The sequence below is a fragment of the Gossypium arboreum genome, chromosome 10 (assembly GCF_025698485.1).
Source record: "Gossypium arboreum isolate Shixiya-1 chromosome 10, ASM2569848v2, whole genome shotgun sequence".
In the NCBI taxonomy this organism is placed as follows: domain Eukaryota; kingdom Viridiplantae; phylum Streptophyta; class Magnoliopsida; order Malvales; family Malvaceae; genus Gossypium; species Gossypium arboreum.
In genome coordinates, this window is record NC_069079.1 from 6,456,404 (window position 1) to 6,467,344 (window position 10,941).

The window sequence follows — 10,941 nt, forward strand, 5'->3', positions numbered from 1 at the left end:
TTAAAGCTATTTTCACATATTAAACACCCTTAATTTATGCCTAAAACATTGACTTATAAATCTTGATCGAATAACATTCTTTTTATCCATTTCTTGTACCTAAACACAATTATCCAAAATATGTATATTTCATTTTCAAACACAAAACATCACATTTAACATACTTTACATATTTATTCATTCACACAATTACATTATCAAATCAACTCCTATACATGCCATATAAATCAAAAAGTTGTTTAACAAAATCTACAAGAGTAAATCTGGATAGTGTGAACCTTGATGTAGATCCGATCCTCCGTATGTATATAAGTCAATCTATAAAACAAATAACATACACAAGTAAGCTTATAGAAGCTTAGCTTATAGAAGCTTAGTAAGCTCATAGGCATAATTACACAAATCTTACCAAATATTGTACACAATCATATATCTATTAGCTTATCTAATTCATCCTGCAAATCAGAATTTCATTAATAAACTTATTTGGATAATTTCCAGGTTGCTATTCACAAATTTAACTCCCTCGGGCCCATTTCTCATTTATTTCCATTGTCAAATTAAGGAACAATAAAGGAATTGAGTGCTTCATTATCACATTGCCATAGTAAACTATGGACTTTCACATTGTCACACATCACACACCGAAGCCATAGCCCTGTCATGGTCTTACACGGATCACATAACATACCGATCCATATCCCAGATATGGTCTTATACGGAATCACATTATCACATCACACCGATGCCATAGCCCAGCTATGGTCTTATACAGGATCTCGAATCACATTGTACCGATGCCATAGCCCAGCTATGGTCTTATACGGAAGTACATATCACATCTTTTTCGTCAATTCATTATGGTCACAGAATGGAAGCACTCAAATTTATTGTTCCAAATAATATGTATTTTTTACTTAAATACTATTTGATACTTTTTACAATTCAATAGTATTCATCTATAATAATATTCTTAAAAACCATAATATTTTCATAAAAAAACATTAAATTTTCCATATGCACTTACCTGGGCTAATTTGCAAAAGTCGTAGAAAGTTAGGGACTATTCTTGAATTTTTTTCTTTCCACAATTCACTTCGTTTTCTTGATCTATAATTATAAAATAATTCCTTCATTAGCATCTATTTCGATTCTATTCTATTTCACAACTTAGGCCCTTAAATTTTTGAAATTACACTATTACCCTAAACTTTTTAGTTTTTACAATCTAGTCCCTGTTCAATTCATTCATCAATTAAACTAATTCCTTTCAGATATAATTTAATCTAAACACTACAAACTACTTCATAGCTTTGACATTCCAAGCTTCAACACAAAACCCTAATTCCAACAACTTTCACAATTAGGTCCTAAAATAAATTTCTATGCAAATCTCTTCATAAAATCATTATATAATGAAATTAAAACCTTAATTCCATGATAAATCATCATAAAATTTCAGAACTTATTCATGGAAACTTTCAAAATTACCCATGAAATAAAAAACTAATGAATTAAATAAGTGGACCTAGTTGTAAAAGTCTCGAAAACACAAAATTTACAAGAAATAATCAAGAATTGAGCTTACATGTAGTAAAAATATGAGAGACCAGCTTAAAAGAACCCTTCAATGGTGTTTTTGCTAGAGAGGATGAAGAAAAATGAAGAAAACTCTAGATTTCACCTAATATATCATATTTTACAATTTAATTTTTAACCTATTTCCAATTTTGCCCCTTGTTCACACTTGATTTTTATTTTTCCTGCAAACTCATACGTCCAGTCCAATAATAGGTGTTTAATTGCCTATTTAGTCCTCCTTTAATTATTACTAGAGCTATTTAATCACATTTCACAATTTTGCACTTAATTCAATTTAGTCCTTTTTACCCAATTGACTACCGAAATCTTAAAATTTCTTAACGAAACTTTAATACTAACTTACTAACACTCTATAAATATTTATAAAAATATTTATGGCTTAGTTTATGAATTCGAGATCTCGATACCTAGTTTTTATCTTATTTAATCTACAAATTTCTTTTAATTCATAATTTCACTAATTCGAAATTATTTCTAAAACCACACTTAACTTTTACTTACGGATATCTAAACTCACATGTCGAATTTAGTGATCTCAAATCACTATTTTGATATCACTGAAATTTGGGTCGTTACATTTTTAGTTTCGAGAGAGATATTAACATAAATCAGGGATTCCTACGGATTAAGTCAAGTGAATAAATCGTCTAATTCAGAGGTAATAAGTGAAGTCTAGGTGAATTCCTCCTTGGGTATTGTATTCTCCATCAGTTTTCCACAAGTATTTTCCAGCTTTAATCTCTATCGTAATATTAGTTAATTAGATAATTAGTTTTAGATTAAAAATTCTCTTAATTATTAGGCTAGATAATAAAATGATTGTAATTACTAGTACTTTTAGTCCTCGTGATACGATATTTCCAGTCTTACCATAACTATACTACTGTTCGATAGGTGCGCTTGCCTTAGTCGAATTTTTAGTTAGTTTTAGCGATCATCAAGTTTTTTGCGCAGTTACCGGGGACTAAGATATTAGGAACACTTAATTTTTATTAATTTAGCCATTTTTATTTTTATTGCAATTTAATTTTATTTTTATTTACTAAATTTTCTTTTCTCTAGTTCTGGCAGGTTTTTATAGTTTATGACTAGAAGAAACCCGTCAAGACCTTTACTTTTTGACAGTGAGGTCGAGAGCACAGCTTGCAGAAATCGAAGAGAAATAAGGCGAAGCCTACTATACATAGAGGAAGAGCGAGAGGACGATATCCATACTATAACCGAGGAGATGGCTGATAATCAGAATAATTCGCTATCTCATGTGGTTGCTTCAAATCTAGTAGATCAAAATCCTACTCCTCGTACTATGTATGATTATTCTAAACCTAGTTTAACAGGAACTGAATAGAGTATAGTTAGACCTGCTGTTGTTGCAAATAATTTTGAACTGAAACCTAACACGATTCAAATGATACAACAGTTTTTTCAGTTTGGGCGTGTCCCTGCCGAGCCCAAGTTAAGTCTAATTCGGAAAAGGCCATTTTTTAGGGCTTCTAGGCATTCCAAAGCCTATAAATACACCCTAGAAGAGGAGAAAAAGGGAGATGGAGAAGGGGGTAAGGAATTACCCCAAGGAAGTCGATTGATCCATCTTAGAAGCCGGATTCATCATCAAGATTGAAGATCTCTCCTCAATTTCCCTTCAGGAGTTTTGGGTTTTCTTTATGTTTTGTATTCTTTATTCTTCGGAGATGTTTTCTTATTTAGTTTTGAACTAAATCCCCTAAATACCTGAGGGGAATGAAACCTAAGACGAATGTTGTTATTATTTTCTGAATCGTATGATAAATATTTAACTTGTTCTTAATTATGTGTTCTTAATTCTTGTTTTGATATCCCAGGATACTGATTCAAGACATGCTCTTATGCAGAGGAGGAATAGACCCTGTCTAAGAGGACTTTTATCACAATTAAGTGGATTTGATTGCGTGCCTAGAAATAGGGTGACAAGATTTTGCCAGATTAGGGTGAAACCTAATAAGGGGATCCATAGATCGAGTAAATGCAACCCTAGAGTGTTAATTAGAGAAAAGTCTCGGTTATTCAATTTAGGGATTAGACGTTATTAGTTTTGAATAGGGATAATAACACAACTTTGGGATCTCCACGGAACAAGTTGAATAAATAAATCGTCTGGTTCGAAGCCAGAATAACAAGTAAAGTCTAGGTGGATTTTTCCTTAGGTATTGTCTGAAGTCAATCGATTTTCCCAAAATCAATTCCCCAATTCTTTTCTCTGTGTGTTCTTAGTTTAGATAATTAGTTAATTAAAATAAAAACCCCTTTTATTCCTAGGCTAGATAATAAAAAGATAGACACTACTAGTACTTTTAGTTCCTTTGGGTTCGACAATCCGGTCTTGCTAAAACTATACTACTGTTCGATAGGTACACTTTCCTACATTGCGATAATAGTTAGTTCAAGAATGAGTAATTATAAATATTTCAAGAACGAGTAATTATAAATATTTAAAACCTATCACGAAACCTCGCGATCAAGTTTTTGGCGCCGTTGCCGGGGAACTAAAATATTAAGAACACTCAATTTTTATTACTTTAGCCATTTATTTTTTTCTTGCAATTTAATTATTACTAATTAATTTACTTTTTCTTTCTCTTGGCAGGTTTTCCTAGTTTATAACTAGAAGAAACCCACCAGGACCATTACTTTTTGACGAGGAAATCGATCGTACAGTTCGTAGAAACCAAAGAGAAATAAGGCGCAGCTTAAGATACACGGAGAACGACCAAGAAAACGATACTCAACCCCCAACCGAAGAGATGGCAGAAAACCAAGGCAATCAGCTACCTCCTGCAATTACGGTTAATCAAAATCCTGCTCCACGCACTATGTATGATTATGCTAAATCTTCTTTATCAGGAACTGAATCTAGCATAGTTAGACCTGCTGTAGGAGCAAATACTTTTGAATTAAAACCTAACATTATTCAGATGATACAGCAATGTGTTCAGTTTGATGGTTTGCAGGATTAAGTTCCCAACGCTCATTTAGCAAACTTTCTGGAATTTTGCGATACATTTAAAATCAATGGCGTTTCTGATGATGCGATTTGTCTTCGGTTATTCCCTTTTTCATTGAGGAACAAAGCTAAACAGTGGTTGAACTCGTTACCACGAGGGTCAATTACTACTTGGGAACAAATGACCGAAAATTTTTTACTAAAATATTTTCAGCCGGCTAAAACGGCTAAATTACGTAATGGCATCTTCTCTTTTATGCAGATGGATTTAGAAACTCTCTACGATGCATGAGAGAGATACAAGGTCCTTTTGAGAAGGTGCCCTCACCATAAGTTACCACTTTGGCTCCAAGTACAAACATTTCACAATGGTCTGAATTCTTCGACTCGACAAATGGTTAACGCAGCTGCTGGCTGAACTATCAACAATAAGACACCGGAAGATGCCTATGAGTTTATGGAAGAGATGTCACTGAATAACTATCAGTGGCAACTCATGAGGACAAAGCCAACGAAAACAGTCGGTGTTTATAAAGTCGATTCAATCACCATGCTGTCAAATCAGGTAGAACTCTTGAATAAAAAGATTGATGGTTTTCTTAGTTCTTCACAGGCTTACCCAGTAATGCAGTGCGAAGCAAGTAGTGGTCAAGCCATTTGGAGTACCAACCTTATGGCCATAACATGGATAACGAGCAACTAAACTACATGGGTAATAATCCTCGACCTCAAAACAATCTATTTAGTAACACTTACAATGCAGGTTGGAAGAACCATCCTAATTTCTTGTGGGGAGGCCAAGGAAATCAAAGACCACAACATCCTCATGGTTTTCAGCAGCCACCCTACCAACAGGAAAAGAAGTCGAACCTTGAAGAGATGCTCTCAAAGTTTATATCTGTGTCAAAAACTCATTTCCAGAACACCGAGACAACACTTAAGAATCAACAAGCATCGATTCAAAGGCTCGAAACTCAGATAGGCCAGCTTTCCAAACTAATCTCCGAACGACCACAAGGTAGCTTACCAAGTAATACTGAACCTAACCCAAGGGAACACCTCAACGCAATTAGTACTCAAGATAAGGAAGGATTCATTGCGCCTGAGCCAGAATTGATGCAAGAAACTGTGGTGAGCAAAGGTAAAAGTGAGGTAAGTTATAACAAAACGGTGAATGAAGAATATAAACCTCGTATCCCATACCTTAACGCGACAAGGAAAGACCGCGTAGAAGAATATAAACCTCGTATCTCATACCTTAACGCGACAAGGAAAGACCGCTTAGATAAACAATTCAGTAAATTCCTCAAACTTTTGAAAAAATTACATATTAACTTACCGTTTATTGAAGCTTTGTCACAGATGCCAAATGCAATGAAATTTTTAAAAGAGCTTTTAGTAAATAAGCGGAAGTTGGATGAAGCGTCGCACGTGGAGCTAAACGCAGTCTACTCAGTTATTCTACAGAATAAGCTACCCCAAAAATTAAAAGATCCAGAGAGTTTTACAATTCCTTGCTTAATTGGTATTTTAGATATAAGTCATGCATTAGCTGATTTAGGGGCTAGTATTAACGTCATGCCTTACAAAATGTTTAAGTAACTAGGTCTTGGGAAACCTAAACAAACTAAGGTGAGCATTCAATTGGCAGATAAAACTATAAGATTTCCTAGGGGTATTATTAAAGATGTACTAGTAAAAGTAGATAAGTTCATATTTCCCGTTGATTTCGTTGTTCTAGACATAGAGGAGGATAATAACACCCCTTTGATTTTAGGGAGGCCCTTTTTAGCAACTGCTAAAACAATTAATGATGTTGGCACAGGTGGGCTCACGCTTCTCGTAGGAGATGACACGATCACCCTTCAATCTCGTAATTCTGGCATCACATCGAACATTGAAGGTAATAGTCCACACTAATCTACTAAAACTGACAATACGACTGTGCAGAAATTGAGCTTCAAAGAAGCTCACGAGCCATGTTCCAGAAATGATAGAGAACACATTCATGAAGAGTGAAGGCTACGGATAGAGGAGCTAGACGAATGGCGAGCATGCAAACCGAGAACATGTGATAAATTGAAACTACGCCAAAACAAGCCCGATACCTCTCCAAATCAACTTAAGGTTGGCGATAAAGTCTTACTAGATGCCACATATCCCCATATTGTCACTACCACACTGAATGAGGAAATCCCTCTTACAGTACTCAGTATTTTTCCATTCGGTACGGTGTACGTGAGTCATCCCAAGTTCGGCACTTTTAAGGTAAACAACACCTGATTAAAACCTTATTTTAATGAGATCGATAGCAGGAATGAGGAGTACGAACTCCTCGAACCACTCTGACCATTCACTAGAGAGGTAAGTCGAGCTTAGATTATAAATAAGCGCTTCTCGGGAGGCAACCCGAGCACTAACATATTTTGATTTCTTTATTTTTAATTTCTAACACTTTAAATCATTAACTTTATCTTTGAATTGCAAAGTTTTTCAGCACACACGGCCAGGCACACGGGCGTGCCTAAAGCCATGGCCAAACAGGGGAAGAAACACGGCCGTGTGATACGACTGTGTGAAAAAAGGGTAAAAGATTTCCCCAAACATGGGCTACAATAAAATGCCACGGCCGTGCGATATGACCGTGGTCGAATCTGCCGAATAAACACGGGCGTGAGACACGCCCGTGTCTAGCACCCATGGACAACACTATCAAAATAACACAGGCGTGCGAAAACTTAAAAGACCGCGGAAGAAGCGAATCACGCCAGTTACGACCGTGCGATACGATCACGTAGCGACACGGCCTCGACAGACGGGCGTGCGATAAGACCGTGTGGTGACATCTTATTTCACGACAAACACGACCGAACCGCGGCCCACACAGGCGTGTGCTACGGCCGTGCCACTTGAAAAATTAGAATAATTATCTTATTTTATTTTTATTTTATTAAGTTTTTAAGATTCAATCGTTTTTAAGATTCATTTGTTCTCCTTTTAAAAAAAAATAGCTTACTTTTAGAATCCATCTTGCCATCCAAAGTATCTCCAATACTCGATCTAGCCAATCCAAAGATATCATCCGTTCTTAATACAGGAAGTTTCACTCCTCCCCCTATCTCATTTTTATACTCTAATATCTATCTTTGTACATTGAGGGCAATGTACATCTTAAGTGTGGGGGGTATTTATTTCATTATCAGAAAAATCCCTGTATAATTACCTTGTTCTCTTGAAAAGCTCTCATATCATATTTAGGATAAATTTTAATTGATTTATGATTTTGATTGATATATCTTGAATTAAAACATAGGCACTTATGCATTGATTGTTTAAACTTTAAGACATTAAAGAATCAAGCATGATCAATTGAATTTTAAGAATTTAAAATTATAGGTTGTTTCCCCAAGTCTAGGTATTACTCTGAATTGGAATTCACGAGTCTAAACATCAAAAAGCCATAATTTTTGTGAGATTTTTGAGCCTTTTGAGCATCTATTAATTCTTTCATGCTCACTTTTATTATTGCTTTTGAGTGCGTCAGTATTGAACTGTTATTCTAGAACTTGCTTGATTATGTATGTCGAGACCACACCATTTGATTTGATATGTCAAAATGATTAAGGCACTTAGGATTAACCCACTCATGCCATGAAAAGCCTACCTCCACGATTAACCCCTAATAAACCCCCTTGAGCCTAACAAGCCATTTCTTGTATTACCCTTAATATTAACCTTTAACCCATTATTGTTAAAATCCCTTAAATTAATCCCTATTTTTTGTCGAGATTTGAGTTGAATGGATTGCCTAGCTATGTTTTGTTCTTGATAGTTAGTCCTTATTTTAACTTGTTCTTAAAAAAAAAACTATGTGTACATATCTGTACTTTCATATTCTGAGAGAAGCTCTGTTGTACGCAAGTGAAGATTAACTCTTTTTCTAGTTAGGCAAATTTTTCAATTCAATCTCGATTCTAACCCTTTCTTTCAGCTTGTGACCACACCCCCTAACCAAGCCTCATTACAATCCTCTAAAGACCTTTTGATTGATGTATCATCTTAAATTACAGTGGTGGAGATTTGATTTTCATGCAAGCCTATGGTAATGACTTTTCATTATTGACTATTGAATGCTTCATTTATTGTCCTTAAACACCTCGAGTGATTTGAGTGAATCTTTAGTGACGATGTGAGACTCTATGATATTCTGAATCAAAGGTAATTACTTAGATGCGGAGAGACACCTATGTTTGCATGATTAAATACTCAACTTGGAATGTTTGAAACTTCTATGTTCTTTTAGTTGAATTCTCAATGTATGATTACCTATGGATTATTTTGAGATATTATCGATAAGAATTATAAGTTAAGGAGAATTTATTTTGATTATGACTTGCGGATTTTGCTTGAGGACAAGTAAATGCTTAAGTGTGGGGGTATTTGATAAACCGTAATTTATACATATTTTCCCCCATGTTTAACGCATTTTACGGATGATTTTCCATTAGAATTGGTGAATTCGATACTCCTAATGCTTTAATTTCATGTTTTACACTTAAAGAGCATAGGAGAGCGAAAGGAACGAGAAACGGGCCAAAAACGAAGAAAATGGGCCAAAGTACGAAATCAGCACGGCCTGGACCTCCTCACACAGGTAGACCACACGGCCGTGTCAATTTGGCAGAATTGGAGTACGACTCACACAAGCATAGCACACGCCCGTTCCATTCTAACAGGCTTGAACACAGAATGGGGAGTAAGGAATTACCCCAAGGAAGCCGATTGATCCATCTTAGAAGCCGGATTCATCATCAAGACTGAAGATCTCTCCTCAATTTCCCTTCAGAAGTTTTGTGTTTTCTTTATGTATTCTTCGGAGATGTTTTCTTATTTAGTTATGAACTAAATCCCCTAAATACCTAAGGGAAATGAACCTAAGACGAATCTTGTTATTATTTTCTGAATCGTATGATAAATATTTAACTTGTTCTTAATTATGTGTTCTTAATTCTTGTTTTGATATCCTAGGATACTGATTCAAGACATGCTCTTATTCAGAGGAGGAATAGACCCTGTCTAAGAGTACTTTTGTCATAATTAAGCGGAGTTGATTGCGCGCCTAGAAATAGGGTGACAAGATTTTGCCGGATTAGGGTGAAACCTAATAAGGGGATCCATAAATCGAGTTAATGCAACTCTAGAGTGTTAATTAGAGAAAAGTCTCGGTTATTCAATTTAGGGATTAGATGTTATTAGTCTTGAATAAGGATAATAACATAACTTAGGGATCTCTACGGAACAAGTTGAATGAATAAATCGTCCGGTTCGGAGCCAGAATAACAAGTAAAGTCTAGGTGGATTTTTCTTTAGGTATTCTCTTAAGCCAATTGATTTTCCCAAAAGAAATTCCCTAATTCTTTTCTCTGTGTGTTCTTAGTTTAGATAACTAGTTAATTAAAATAAAAACCCCTTTTATTCCTAGGCTAGATAATAAAAAAGATAGTCATTACTAGTACTTTTAGTTCCTTTGGGTTCGACAATGTCTTGCTAAAACTATACTACTATTCGATAGGTACAGTTGCCTACATCGCGATAATAGTTAGTTCAAGAACGAGTAATTATAAATATTTAAAACTTATCATGAAACCTCGCGATCACATACCCCAATGCGACAAAGAAAGACTACACAGACGAACAATTCGGTAAATTCCTTAAATTATTAAAAAATTTACATATTAACTTACCATTTATTGAAGCTCCTTCGTAGATGCCAAACACAGTTAAACTTTTAAAGGAGCTTTTAGCAAATAAGCGGAAGTTGGATGATGCATCGCATGTAGAGTTGAACGCAGTTTGCTCAACCATTCTACAGAATAGGCCACCCAACAAGTTGAAGGATCCAGGGAGTTTTATGATTCCTTGCTTAATTGGTAGTTTAACTGTCAACAATTCTTTGGCTGATTTAAGGGCAAGTACTAATGCCACGCCCTATAAAATGTTTAAACAATTAGGTCTTGGGAAACCGAAACAGACTAGGATGAGCATTCAATTGGCAGATAAAATAATTAGATTTCCTAGGGGTATTATTGAAGACGTGCTGGTCAAAATTAATAAATTTATATTCCCCGTTGACTTTGTTATTCTAGACATGGACGAGGATAGTGACGTACCTTTAATTTTAGGAAAGCCCTTTTTAGCAACTGTTAGAACTATCATCGATATTGGCACAGGTGAATTAATACTTCGTGTAGGTGATGATGCGATTAAACTTCAAGCTTGTGATTCAGCTAAAATATATAGTAATCGAGATGATTGTTTAAGTTCGGTTAATTTGAATAATGTTGCAACTAAACTCCTTT

The 10,941-nt window shown here is 35.1% G+C and overlaps 1 non-coding gene across 1 annotated transcript; it reads right to left on the reverse strand.

Moving 5' to 3' along the window:
• Positions 1 to 4,811: 4,811 nt before the first annotated feature.
• LOC128282664 (small nucleolar RNA R71) lies at positions 4,812 to 4,918 on the reverse strand. Its single transcript, XR_008273018.1, has one exon. It is a non-coding gene; the product is annotated as a small nucleolar RNA R71 (small nucleolar RNA).
• Positions 4,919 to 10,941: the final 6,023 nt, after the last annotated feature.